The sequence below is a fragment of the Aethalodelphis obliquidens genome, unplaced genomic scaffold (genome assembly GCF_003676395.1).
Source record: "Aethalodelphis obliquidens isolate GAN/ISIS:26980383/991018 unplaced genomic scaffold, ASM367639v1 scaffold16, whole genome shotgun sequence".
NCBI lineage: Eukaryota > Metazoa > Chordata > Mammalia > Artiodactyla > Delphinidae > Aethalodelphis > Aethalodelphis obliquidens.
This window is the reverse complement of record NW_020837960.1, coordinates 1977537-1991117: the sequence shown is the minus strand read 5'-3', so window position 1 is coordinate 1991117 and position 13581 is coordinate 1977537. Positions and strand designations below refer to the sequence as shown.

The window sequence follows — 13581 nt, the reverse complement described above, 5'->3', positions numbered from 1 at the left end:
ATTAAAATAATTGCTTTGTCAAATCCAGACTATCGTGGAAAACATAGGAAATATCTGAAAATATACCAATGTGTTTTAGGCACATGTAAAATAAAAACCAAAACTTAATACAAGAATGACCCTATTAAAATTAATATTCCAAGCAACACAGAAAAAGCTGTAAATCTTTAAGCACCTAGTTCTAGGCAATACAGACACAGAGATTATCAAAACCTAAGTCTGGAAGGAGAAACGCAAGCAAGGAAACAGTACTATTCAGAGCAGTCTAATTCCTCTAACATGCCACCAAGGGACCAAAGGAGGAACACCCAACTTGGCAGAACAGACAAGGGAAGCCAAGGGGAAGGTAAGTAAGAGGGAGGCAAAGACTTAGACAAGAATACCTTTCAGGCTAAAACATCACACAAAAGCACACACCCAAAAAGAAAAACAAAAGCACATAGCACATATAACTGAGGATAGACACCAGGTCCTGGAGTGGTAAAGCACTACCACACAAACAGCTTTTCCAGGGGGGTTGGAAGGATCACACTGGCAGCAGTATGAAATACATATGAGAAGAGCTGGAGTTCATTCATTATTCAACAAACATTAATTCCCTACTAAGTGCCTGTCGCTGTGCTAAGTGCTGAAAAAAGACCAGTGAACAAGAGACAAAGATACCTACCTGCACGGAGCTTTATTCTCCACAGGGAAGAATAAAGAATGACAGACAATAAATGTAAAATAATTAACATACATCTCACTGTAGTGTTAAGTGCTATAGAGAAAAATAAAAACAGGAGGAGGAATAAGCAGCATTAGGAGGTGGGATGCAATTTCAAACAGGGTGGTCGAAGAAAAAATAAAGTCTCACAGAAAAGACTCTGAAGGCCTCAAACCTGAATGTTAGAATAAAGGTTTGAAGGAGGTGAGAGCTCTAAACATGCAGATATCTGGAAAAAATTTGTGATGGAGGGGACTGCAGTCCTTACAGGCCACCAAAGAACTTGACTTTTACTCTGAGATCAGAAGCATCAGAAGCAGAAAGACCTGTTGAGAAGGTATGTGTATAGTCCAGATGGGAAATGATGAGGATGCCCAACTAATAATAAACTCCAGAATTATATCTATTTAAATTACAGATTACAAATCTAATGGGAAGAAAAGGAACTGTACATGCCCAAAAGTAGCTAAGTTGAGATGGTAGGAAATTAGATGTATTTTTTCATTTCTTTTTATTTTTATTAATTTGCTACAGCATTGCACAAGGAAACATTCCCAATAATGCAAAACAAATTAGCCCTGGGAAACAGGTGATTTTCATAAATAGCAAGTCATAATTTACTAAAGAAAAATATGCCATTCCATGAAATGGGAGCTAACTGAATCCACATTCTATGGGATCCTTACAGCAAAGTTCCTAAAGAGATGAGTTCAGGCATCCAAAAACCCTAACAATAATTTGCCTTAATGACCCAGAATAGGGCACTTAATGAACAGAATGTCCCCATTAGTAAAGTCTTCCAGCTATTATAACTTCCATGTTGGTCAAATCAACATGTTGGTCCCCCTAAAATTGGGAACAAGAGAAGAAATGTCAGCTCTCACCATTCCTATTCAGTATTGTAGTGAAGGTCCTAGATAGTGCAGTAAGGCAGTAGCAACAACAGACACACAGATTAGAAAGCAAGAAGTAGATATGTCTATTAGCAAATGAGATGATTATGTACATGAATTTAGCAAACTCACAGAATAAAATTCAATATAGAAAAACAATTTTTTTCTAACTACTACCAGCAATTAGAAAATAAAACTTTTAAATATATCATTTTCTAACAGCATCAAAAAAATACAAAATCATTAGGAAAATTTTTAACAAAAGAAGGGAAATATCTATACACTGAAAACTATAAAACATTGTGGAGAGAAAAACGACCTAAATAAATGAAGATGCTATACCATGTTCCTGGACCAGATGACTCAATATCAAGAAATCCATTAATAAATACATTTAAAAAATAATAATTTATAGATTCAATATAATCACCATCAATGTTCCAGCAAGCTTTTCTGAAGAAATTTTGAGAAGCAGGTTCTAAAATTAATATGGAAATGCAGAGAACCTACAATAGAACAATTTTGAAAAAGAATAAAGTTAGGGGCTTACTTTATCTGGTTTCAAGATTTACTGAAAAGCTACAGTAATCAAAGTAGAATTAATGGAACATTAACAGAACAGAAGAGAGTACAGAAATATATTGAATCTATGTAGTCAATGATTCTCAACAAAGATCTCAATGTAATTCAATAGGGTAAGAAGAATCTTTTCAACAACTGGTGTTAGAATAATTGAATATCCACATGAAAGAATGTGAACCTAAATGCTAGACCTAAATGTAAAAGCTAAAATTATAAAATGTCTAGAAGAACACATAGTGAAAATCTTCACTACCCTGAGGAAGGCAAAGGTTTCTTAGGATACAAAAGCACTAACTATAAAGTTGGATTTCATCAAAATGTAAACCTTCCACTTTTCAAAAACCTCTTTTTTTATTAAGATAGCTTCATTAAGAAAATGAAAGGTAAGCCACAGACTGAGAAAACATTGCAATATGTGTCAAGAACTGTACAGAGGCTGAGATTTTACCCTACATACAAGCTAAGTTAGCCTGTTACTATTTCATGAATTCTGACAGAAAACACAGGACTCCTCAGTTAGAGACAAAAGGACTCTATTATACATGTTGGTTCCCTAACCCACCAACCCACAGGGATGATGCAGAGATCCCTGATGAATGACGGATACCTACACACGCAGTGGACTGTATAACAAGGGAAGAACACTGAGCTTCGAGCAATCACCACTTTTATAGTGAACAGTAACAAACCCGCTCATTATCCACAGAGATATAACTTCATCTCTAAAGTTGCTTCACTGTAAATGCAGTCCTGAGAAATGACCTGGATAAAGAATGGTCAGGCCTTGCATGTTGGCATAACCAGAAAGAATATACAGGGATATCCAGGGCCCATGGCAGACTGGCTCTCCCAACGATAAATATATCTCATAAACAGCAGTCCCCAACCTTTTTGGCGCCAGGGACCAGTTTCGTGGAAGACAATTTTTCCACAGACAGAGGGGCTTGGGGGGATGGTTCAGGCAGTAATGCAAGTGATGGGGAGCGGCAGATGAAACCATTTAATGAACTCCTACAATTCAATAGTAATAAGACAAACAGTCCATTTAAAAACGTGAATAACAGACTTTGCAAAAGAAGATGTATGAATGGCCAATAAGCACGTGAAATGATGTTCAAGATCATTTGTCATCAGGGAAATGCAAAATAAAACCAAAAACAAAATAATGCTACATACCTCCTGGAATGGTGAGGGTGTGAAGTTCCTCCTGGAACTCTCCTACACAACTAGTGGAGATGTAAAACAGTACCGCCACTTATAAAACAGTTTAGAGATTTCTTTTAAAGTTAAATATACACTGACTCAGCAAGTGCACAACTAGGTGTTAAGCAGGAGGGGAAAAAATCCATACAACATTCAGAACAGCTTTATTCATAAAAGGCCAAAGACTGGGAACAATGCAAGCAATCATCAACAAGTTGTTGTGTATCCATACAATGGAATACTATGCAACAATAAAAAACTTCACTGCTGATAATGCAACAAGATAGATGAATCCAAAAAACTATGCTGAGTTAAAGAAGTCAAAACAAAAAATAGAGCAAAATGTATGGTTCCCTTTATAGGAAAGACCGAGACCAATCTGTCAATCTTTTCTCTGGGGCCACTCTGGTTCAAGACATAGAAGCTGAGCTGTTAATTATCTGTGTGTTTGATTAGAGAATGAAGGTAAACACAGACAACATCTTAAATGGGGCAACAAGTAGACTTTCCCAATAAACACTGGGAAAAAAAGAATAAACTTACTGGTAAAAAATAATTCTTTATTTCAACCATATTAGGTTTTTCCAGTTTGAAACATTTACTGTGTAAAGGTCTCTGCATTTTCACCTGAGATTCCTGCCTTAACACCCTCCCCTCTTACTCAAACCCGCAGCATCACTACTATGCAGGTTCCTCGTGCTGGCTACTCCCAGACGTCAGTTAGATCTGGGCCAAAACTAACTTCCCAGAAAGATTTTTTTTATAAGCCACACAAACTGAGTCCCCCCCCCACCCCATCTATGGATTCCTTTTTCAAAACACTCACCACTCTGTATTGTAATAACTTTAATTGCTATTTATTGCTTAAAGGATATATTGAGTACCTACTGTGTGCCGACATTGTTTATATGATGTGGCTACACTGGTGAAATAAAAGTCAAAGATGACTCCTAGGTTTAGGGCCTAAGCCAAAATGTAGTGCTAACTACTTAAATGGGAAAGGTGGAAGAAAAACAATGAGTAATAGAGGAAGCAGCTATTTAAAAGTCGTAAGTTTGATCAAATGACATTTTTTTCTGTCTAGGAAAATAAAATCAGAGCAGAGACCAAAATAAAGAAAAGCAGGGAACATGGGCATTCTGGAAGAAGGGTATTTCAAGCAAATAGAAAAGCAAATACAAAGCCCTAAGGTAGGAATGAACTTGGCATATTTGAAGGACAGCAAGAAAATTCATCTAAATCCCAGTGAGTGTGACAAAGAGTTATAGATGACAAGGACAGATAAGACAGGCAGACATCTAATCCTGGAAGCAGGGGACTGACAAACCACAGCCAAATGTTTTTGTATGACTTGAGCTAAGAATGGTTTTCACATTTTGAAAGCTTGTAAAAAAGAAGAAGAAGAGGAGGAGAAGGCGGAGAAAGAAGAGAAAGAAACAGCAGCAGAAACAACTGAAAGCATACATAACACCCTAGCCTAAAATGTTTACGATCTGGCCATTTAAGAAAAAGTTTACTGGCCCCTGATAAGGTCTTAAAAACCATGGTAGAGACTTTAGCTTGTATTCTAAGTGGATGGAAAAACATGCATAGAAATTATAAGATAGAGCAAACATTTTTAGAAGATTATTCTAACTACTGTGTGGCACCAAACTCTAAGTGGCAAAACGTGAAACAAGGAAACAAAGTAGAAGCCTTCTACATTGTCTGGTCAAGAGTTGACAGCAGGGCTTCCCTGGTGGCGCAGTGGTTGAGAGTCCGCCTGCCGATGCAGGGGACACGGGTTCGTGCCCCGGTCCGGGAAGATCCCACATGCCGCGGAGCGGCTGGGCCCGTGAGCCATGGCCGCTGAGCCTGCGCGTCTGGAGCCTGTGCTCCGCAACGGGAGAGGCCACAACAGTGAGAGGCCTGCGTACCGCAAAAAAAGAAAACAAAAAAAGAGTTGACAGCAGCCTAGTATATGACGTCAGTGATGGAAGGCACAGATTTGCTCAATATGAAGGAAGATCAGATCAGACTTACTGATAGTTTGGATGTGAGGGGTGAGGTGTGATAGAATTAAAATTCAAAGATGATGACAAACCTTTTGTTCTCAACAACTAAGGGAATGGTGTCACCATCTTCTGATTACTGTGACCCTGACAAGAGCAGCTTGAATGGTGGATTGGAGATAAGCCTGAACAGAAATTCAAGGGAGAAAGCAAGAAGAAGAATGGACAACTCTTGAGAAGATTCTGTAAATGGGAGCAAAGAACAAGGGCAGTAGCTAGAAAGGAACCTGCAGTGTGATTTGGGGTGTTGGGGGGAAAACCACAACATGTTTGCATGCTGATGGGAATAACCAAGCAAAGAGGAAGAAACTGATGATGAAAAGCATAGGTATAGATGCAGGAAAACAAACAAGTGAACAACAACAAAAAACCCTTAAGTAGGTGACAGAGGATGTGACCTACTATACAAGAGGAAGGATTGACCTTACACAATTGCAGGGAAAGTGGATCATTCTAAGAAGAGCAAAAGCAGAATCTAAGGGAACAGATTCAGGTAGCTTGTTAGATCTGGTGACTAGGAAGTAAGGTACGGCAGTTCTATTCTGATTACATCAACAGTCTCGGTGATAGAAGCGGCAATATAACCAGCTAAAAGTGAGGATGCAGAGCTAAAGGTATGAGAGGAGATATGAAATCATTTTCAGAAAGTAAAAAAGCACACTGACAAAGGCCATGTGGTAGAATATCTGTTAACGTAATCTGTTAAAGGCTCGCTTTGCCAACTGTGGTCATTCAGAAAACACTAGTCAGTGTGGCTGTGTGCTTCCTCCCAGATGTATGCTGTGCTGACGTGCAAGTGCAGAGGAAGTGGGAAGTTCCATTTAACCAAGGGCAGAGTTTATATGAACAGAGAGGCAAATGAACTGAAAATTTATGTAAGATAACAAAGGACTGTGTGTCTAAGGTCAATAAGACAAGAAGTAAGAGCATGGCGAGGGTGGAGAGGAGATGGACATGAAAAAATGGTACAGTCAACAGATTAGCAGTTCTAAAAGGGTTATAGAATTCTTAACGTGGGAATGTTAAGTAAGTAAGTAGGTCAGGAAAGGAAGATTGTAAACCATATTTAGAGGTGGTATTTTATCAATATTATCCAAGGAAATGGGTGGGTGAGATTGGGGGGAAAAACAAAGATTGTCGGGAGTGATAAAGTCAAGGAGATAAGAGGATGAAGTATTAGATTGATCATCTATGTGAATGATCAAGTCAGGAAGGACGATGACAGTGGAGGGAGCAGGAAGAAAAGCAATAAGCTAGGTCAGCAAACCTCCTGGGAATAGTCAGCACCTCTGTGTGGTATCATCTTCTCCATTAGAACACATCTACTAGGGCAGCGTCTGCTTCTGGGAGCCTAATTCAGCACTGTGTCATCAGTCCCTGGTAAAGTGCCTAGCATTCAATGAATGAATGAGGTTATAAAATGGAAGGCACACATGGACTAAGGATTACAACAAGAAAGGAGAGGCAGATAAGTCACACCAAAAAAAAATTCTGAAGAATGAATGCTTAGCTAGAAGGGACTATTTCAATGTAAAGACATAGGAAATAGACCAGATAATTGGGAGATTAGTTTTCAGCACCATTTCCCCCCTTTTATTATATTACTATCAAAATACAGGTACAAAAGAAAGGAAATTGAGGGGAGAAAATATTATGTTACATGAGTAATCAGAAATATTCCTTTTAAACAAAGCCCTTCCAGTGTTTCTTTCATTTTACATAACTTCAAAGGAAGCAGGCAGCCAGGAAGAAGAGGATACTCACGTCTGCCTATCTCTAAGTCCATTAGCCATGAAGATGAAAATACTTAGAAAGCTTTATCCCGTGGCATCAAAACACATTAGCGAGAGAAGGATGTCCGCCTGACATCACAAAAATTAGAATGATATTTATCCAACATAGTTTTTAAACCTTTTTTAATCCCTTAGTAAATTTTACTCTAAAATACCATATGCAGGATAAAAAGAAAAGTACATACACTATTCTTGTCATTTTTTATTAAAAAATATTCTAAGGTACAAAAAGTAATATACCCTTTCACAACTTATTTCCCTTACCTGTTCTATTTCTCTAAAATCAAACATTCATTCTTTTGCTATGTAACTATTAAAGGTAATAGTAACCATTTCCTTTGACCTGTCTTAGAACAGATTCATTTGTACCTGCCTTGATGCCGGCGTTTCATCTCATTTTAGGTGTAAGACTTATTCAGCATATTTCTTCATTATTGTGTCTCATTTATTTGTTTGGAGAGTAATTTGGAATACCATTTCTATGACAAATTAAAAATACTGTATTGTATTTTGTTTTGTTGTATTTCCGAGTTACTAGTGAAAAGTACTAAAGAGCTACTTTCTTTCCTTTTTCAAATAATTGAATTATTTCTATACAACCATGGTGAATCCACCACTTAATGATGACCTGATTTTTAAAATAATAAAAGTAAAAAGCTAAATCTAGAAAGTCTGCATGCTCTGCAGGAAGCCGACACAGCATAATGCCCATGTGGGTGAGGACAATGGCCTTTTAGTCCCTAGTAGAGTGTTTAACACATGGTAGGTTGCTTTAAGCAAAACTTTGCCTACATTATCTGAGACATCACAGAATTCAGGAACTGTATCCTTAAAATACTATTCCAATCACTGTAAACTATTGCTCAACTTGTTAAATCATATCTTATTCCTCTCAGAAAGTAGGTAGCCTATACCAAAATTCACCGTGCAGCATCTCCAACTGCAGAGAATTGTTCAGTTTTTTTATTATACCTAAACCTATCAAGAAAAATCAGCATTTCTTAACATGAAGACCCAAAATATAGCCTCTAGAGATTAAAAAATTAAAATATTGGGGGACTGTAAGAATAGATTGAAGATTTAAGTGCTTTTTGTATGAAGATATGAAGAGTTACTAGACTCAAGATCCTTCTCCATGACATTCACTTTGTAATTTTCAGCAGGTTAACTTCAGAATACAGAAAAATTCCATAAACAAAAAGCCAAAATAGTCAAAACACCTAAGTTCTCATAGTGTTGAGTATGTGTACTCTTGCATGGGTGTGTATATGTCTATCTCTATGTCTGTTTATTTATGTCAGTAACAAATTAACTGCCTCAGATTCTCTTTAGCATTGCAATTCCCAAATTCCTGGTACCTATTCAGATGATGAGACTTGTGAAGATAAATAAGATAATATGAAATATGGAGAGTATTTAAAGAAAAAGTTTGCATTGATAATGACAACATTTTAAGAAAACAGCAGAGTCACCACTGTACAAAAAAGGGGTGGCACAGTTGCTGCCAAGCGGGTAAATAAATCTAAATTACTATCATGTATATTGCTATTAAAATGCATTGTGACAATTTCCTTGCATTTTTCAAATGATTTCTAGCATCTCTAATGTTACTGATCAAAAGAAACACCAACCTGTCACTGCAGTATGAATTACTTGTTTTCAGAACATTTGTGATCCCAATAGATCTCCACTGCCAATAAAACCTGTCATTCAGAGATGATATTATGCTATTATGCTATATTATGATATTAAGATATTGTTTCATAGTAGAAACAATGAGCGATGAAAAGTACTGCAGAAAGGAGCATTCACTAACAAAATTAAGTTTAGCAAAGAACTCCCTTAACGAGTTATTTTTTTCCATAAGCATTTAATGAACACCATTATGAACCAAAAATTCTGCCTATAATTTTGAAAGCTGCTTTTAGTGTACAGTAAAAATAACATATGTTAAAAGTTTAGAATTACCAAGTACATTTTACAAAGAAACATGATAAAATACAGAAAATCTACTGCTCTTCCCCCTGTCAGTTTCTAAAATATCTTTATAGAGGAAAAAAAAAAAAACTGATTGACCCCATACTAATTTTAGTCACTAAGAAGTTAACTTGAATAAATAATAAAAGAAATTCAACACACTATATTTCTCTTATTATCCATCAATACCTAACTAGCATCGATTTCCCTTCCATTCACAAGGAAAGCTTTCCTTTGCTGGCCCATTGCCTTCAAAAGACACTCGACTATTTAGACAATTTTATGTATTTAAAAAGTGTTGCTCCAACTGCTGAATGCATTATAACATTTCCACCTGCTTACCATGAGCAGAACTAAGGTGTTCTTTAGCTTTTAAGCCTCAAAAAGGATATACCATAACAGTTAACAGTCAGCTGCTTCTACCAGAGAATAGTTACTGAATAAACCACGGTGAGCCATACCCCACAAACACACTGCAAAAACTATAGCACCACACACCGTGAACACATAGCATGAAATACAACATGCAGTTATAAAGAATGAAGATATCACTATGAACTGACATGGCATGCTTATCAGAACATATTTTGAAGTGGAAAAATTATAAAAGAATATCTGTAGTATAATACTTTGTATATTATAAAAGATAAATAAGAAAATATACATATATCTGTTTATTTGTACAGGAAGACACAGGAAGGAATAACCAGGAACTAATGAGACTATCCCTTCCAGGGGTGAAAGGGAACATAGTAGATAAGATGGGAGAGTAGGACACCTAAGAGAAAGGACAGTAAGTGACAAGTCTCAGAATATACCTTTTTGTATAGTTCAGATTTTTGGAACTATGGTGATGTTTCATATACTCATAAAGAAAAAAATCAAGAACAATGGGAAGAAAATCCTAAAATGAAATGAATCCAAATACAAATGGATTTCAAATGGATAATAATGGCAGAGAAATAAGCAAGAATATGAAATTTGAAGGTGTGGTTTTGGGAGGGGGGTATTTAGATAGATACAGAGACAGAGAGATACATAAATAGATAAAGATAGAGAATGAAATATATGTAAGATCCATGTCTGTATACACATATCATGTGTATTCCACATATGGATATACACATATTATATATGTACACATTATACATACATATATGCAATATCCAAATATGCACACTATATATACGTGTCATACATACAAGCATATACATGTATGTATGTATGTCTACATGCACATACATACACATGTTTATGTCCTAGCTCTGTCTGAAGGGCCTAGAAGTAAAGCCATCCTATTAGTAGAAGACCTAGAACCCAGATAATGATTTTTAAATTGCATTCTCCACAAAAAGGATAAGGGCTAGGACAGAACAAGATGATTTTGGAAGATTTTATGCAAGACAGTAAGGAAGTGCTCAAAGAATGAAGGGGATATGCCGAAGGACAGAAGAACCAGCTTGAAAGGGTTTCTACTGGTCAAATATAAAGGGCGGGGGTAGGGGATGTAGAGTGACTGCTTAAAGGACATGTGGTCTCCTTTGGGGTTGATGAAAATGTTCTGGAACTAGATGGTAGCAATGGTTCCACAACACTGTGAAGATAATAAATGCCAATGAATTGTACACTATAAAATGGTTAAAATGATGAATTTTATATCACCACAAGAAACTTTTTAAAAATTTATAAAACAGAAAAAAATAAATTTGTTGTGTTAGAAGTCAGAACAGGAAATATCTTGGGGAGGAGGAAGGGGAATGACTGGGACACTGGAGCTTGCTAGTGCAGTCCTAGTTCTCCAGCTGAGTCCTGATTACATGGGTGCATTTACTCTGTAATAGTTTATCTAGCACTAGACTAAAGATATGTGGACTTTATGAATGTAGAGTACTAAAAAGCCATTTTCAAATTTGCTAAGTTTGATGCCTTATGCTATTTCTAAGGTTAGACAGGTACATGCAAATAGAATTCCTTTTAAATCTTTAATTTACATTTAAAAATCATGCCATTTAGGAGGAGCTTCAAGATGGCGGAAGAGTAAGACGTGGAGATCACCTTCCTCCCCACAAATACGTCAAACATACATCTACATGTGGAACAACACCTACAGAACACCTACTGAATGCTGGCAGAAGACCTCAGACCTCCCAAAAGGCAAGAAACTCCCCACATACCTGGATAGGGCAAAAGGAAAAACAGAGACAAAAGAATAGGGAAGGGGGCTTCCCTGGTGGTGCAGTGGTTGGGAATCTGCCTGCCGATGCAGGGTAAACGGGTTCGTGCCCCGGTCCAGGAGGATCCCACATGCCATGGAGCAGCTGGGCCCCTGGGCCATGGCCGCTGGGTCTGTGCAACCGGAGCCTGTGCTCCGCAACGGGAGAGGCTGCAATGGTGAGAGGCCCGTGTACCACAAAAATAAAATAAAATAAAATAAAATATGGATGGGACCTGCACCCGTGGAAGGGAGCTGTTAAGGAGGAAAGGTTTCTACACAATAGGAAGCCACTTTGCAGGCGGAGACTGCGGTGGTGGAAGGGGGAACCTTCGAAGCCACAGAGGAGAGCGCAACAACAGGGGTACAGAGGGCAAAGCGGAGAGATTACCGCACAGAGGATCGGTGCCAACCAGCATTCACCAGCCGGAGAGGCTTGTCTGCTCACCGGCCAAGATGGGTGGGGGCTGGGAGCTGAGGCTTGGGCTTCGGAGGTCAGATCCCAGGGAGAAAACTAGGGTTGGCTGCCTGAACACAGCATGAAGGGGGCTACTGTGCCACAGCTAGCCAGGACAGAGTCCGGGAAAAAGTCTGGAGCTGCCGAAGAGGCAAGACACTTTTTCCTCCCTCTTTGTTTCCTGGTGCACGAGGAGAGATTAAGAGCATGAACCCCAGAGACGGGCATGGGACGCTAAGGCTGCTGCTGCTGCCACCAAGAAGCCTGTGTGCAAGCACAGGTCACTACCCACACCTCCCCTCCCAGGAGCCTGTGCAGCCGACCACTGCCAGGGTCCCGTGATCCACGGACAACTTCCCCAGGAGAACACACAGCGTGCCTCACACTGGTGCAACGTCACGCTGGCCTCTGCCACCGCAGGCTCGCCCCACATCCGTACCCCTCCCTCCCCACGGCCTGAGTGAGAGAGAGCCCCAGAAACAGCTGCTCCTTTAACCCCATCCTGTCTGAATGAAGAACACACGGCCTCAGGTGACCTACACACAGACGCAGGTCCAAATCCAAAGCTGAACCTCAGGTGTTGTGCGAACAAAGAAGAGAAAGGGAAATCTCTCCCAGCAGCATCAGGAGCAGCGGATTAAATCTGCAGAATCAACTTGAGGTACGCCGCATCTGTGGAATACCTGAATAGACAATGAATCATCCCAAATTGAGGAGGTGGACTTTGGGAGCAACGATATATATACTTTTTCCCTTTTCCTCTTTTTGTGAGTGTGTATCTGTATGCTTCTGTGTGATTTTGTCTGTATAGCTTTGCTATTACCATTTCTCCTACGGCTCTGTCTCTCCATTTTTATTTTAATTACTTTTTTAAAATATTTTTTAATAATTATGTTTTTTTACTTTAATAACTTTATTTTATTTTATTTCATTTTATCTTCTCTTCCTTTCTTTCTTTCTTTTTCTCCCTTTTATTCTGAGCCGAGGGGATGACAGGCTCTTGGTGCTCCAGCCAGGCATCAGGGCTGTGCCTCTGAGGTGGCAGAGTCAAGTTCAGGACACTGGTCCACAAGAAACCGCCCAGCTCCACGTAATATCAAACGGGGAAAATCTCCCAGAGATCTCCATCTCAACACCAAGACGCAGCTCCACGCAACAACCAGCAAGCTACAGTGCTGGACACCCTATACCAAACAACTACCAAGACAGGAACACAACCCCACCCATTAGCAGAGAGGCTGCCTAAAATCATAATAAGGCCACAGACACCCCAAAACACACCACCAGATGTGGACCTGCCCACTACAAAGACAATATCCACCCTCATCCACCAGAAAACAGGCACTAGCCCCTGCCACCAGGAAGCCTACAACACCCACTGAACCAAATTAACCTACTGGGGACAGACACCAAAAACAACGGGAACTATAAACCTGCAGCCTGTGAAGAGGAGACACCAAACACAGTAAGTTAAGCAAAATGAGAAGACAAAGAAACACACAGCAGATGAAGGAGCAAGGCGAAAACACACCAGACCTAACAAATGAAGAGGAAATAGGCAGTCTACCTGAAAAAGAATTCAGAATACTGATAATAAAGATGATCCAAAATCGTGGAAATAGAACGGAGAAAATATAAGAAACGTTTAACGAGGACCTAGAAGAACTAAAGAGCACACAAACAGTTATGAACAACACAATAAATGAA

At 38.9% G+C, this 13581-nt stretch overlaps 1 protein-coding gene across 2 annotated transcripts in view; it reads right to left on the bottom strand.

Moving 5' to 3' along the window:
• Nucleotides 1-13581, bottom strand: part of DIAPH3 (diaphanous related formin 3) — a 546908-nt gene that overhangs the window by 422945 nt on the left and 110382 nt on the right. The window lies entirely within an intron of this gene.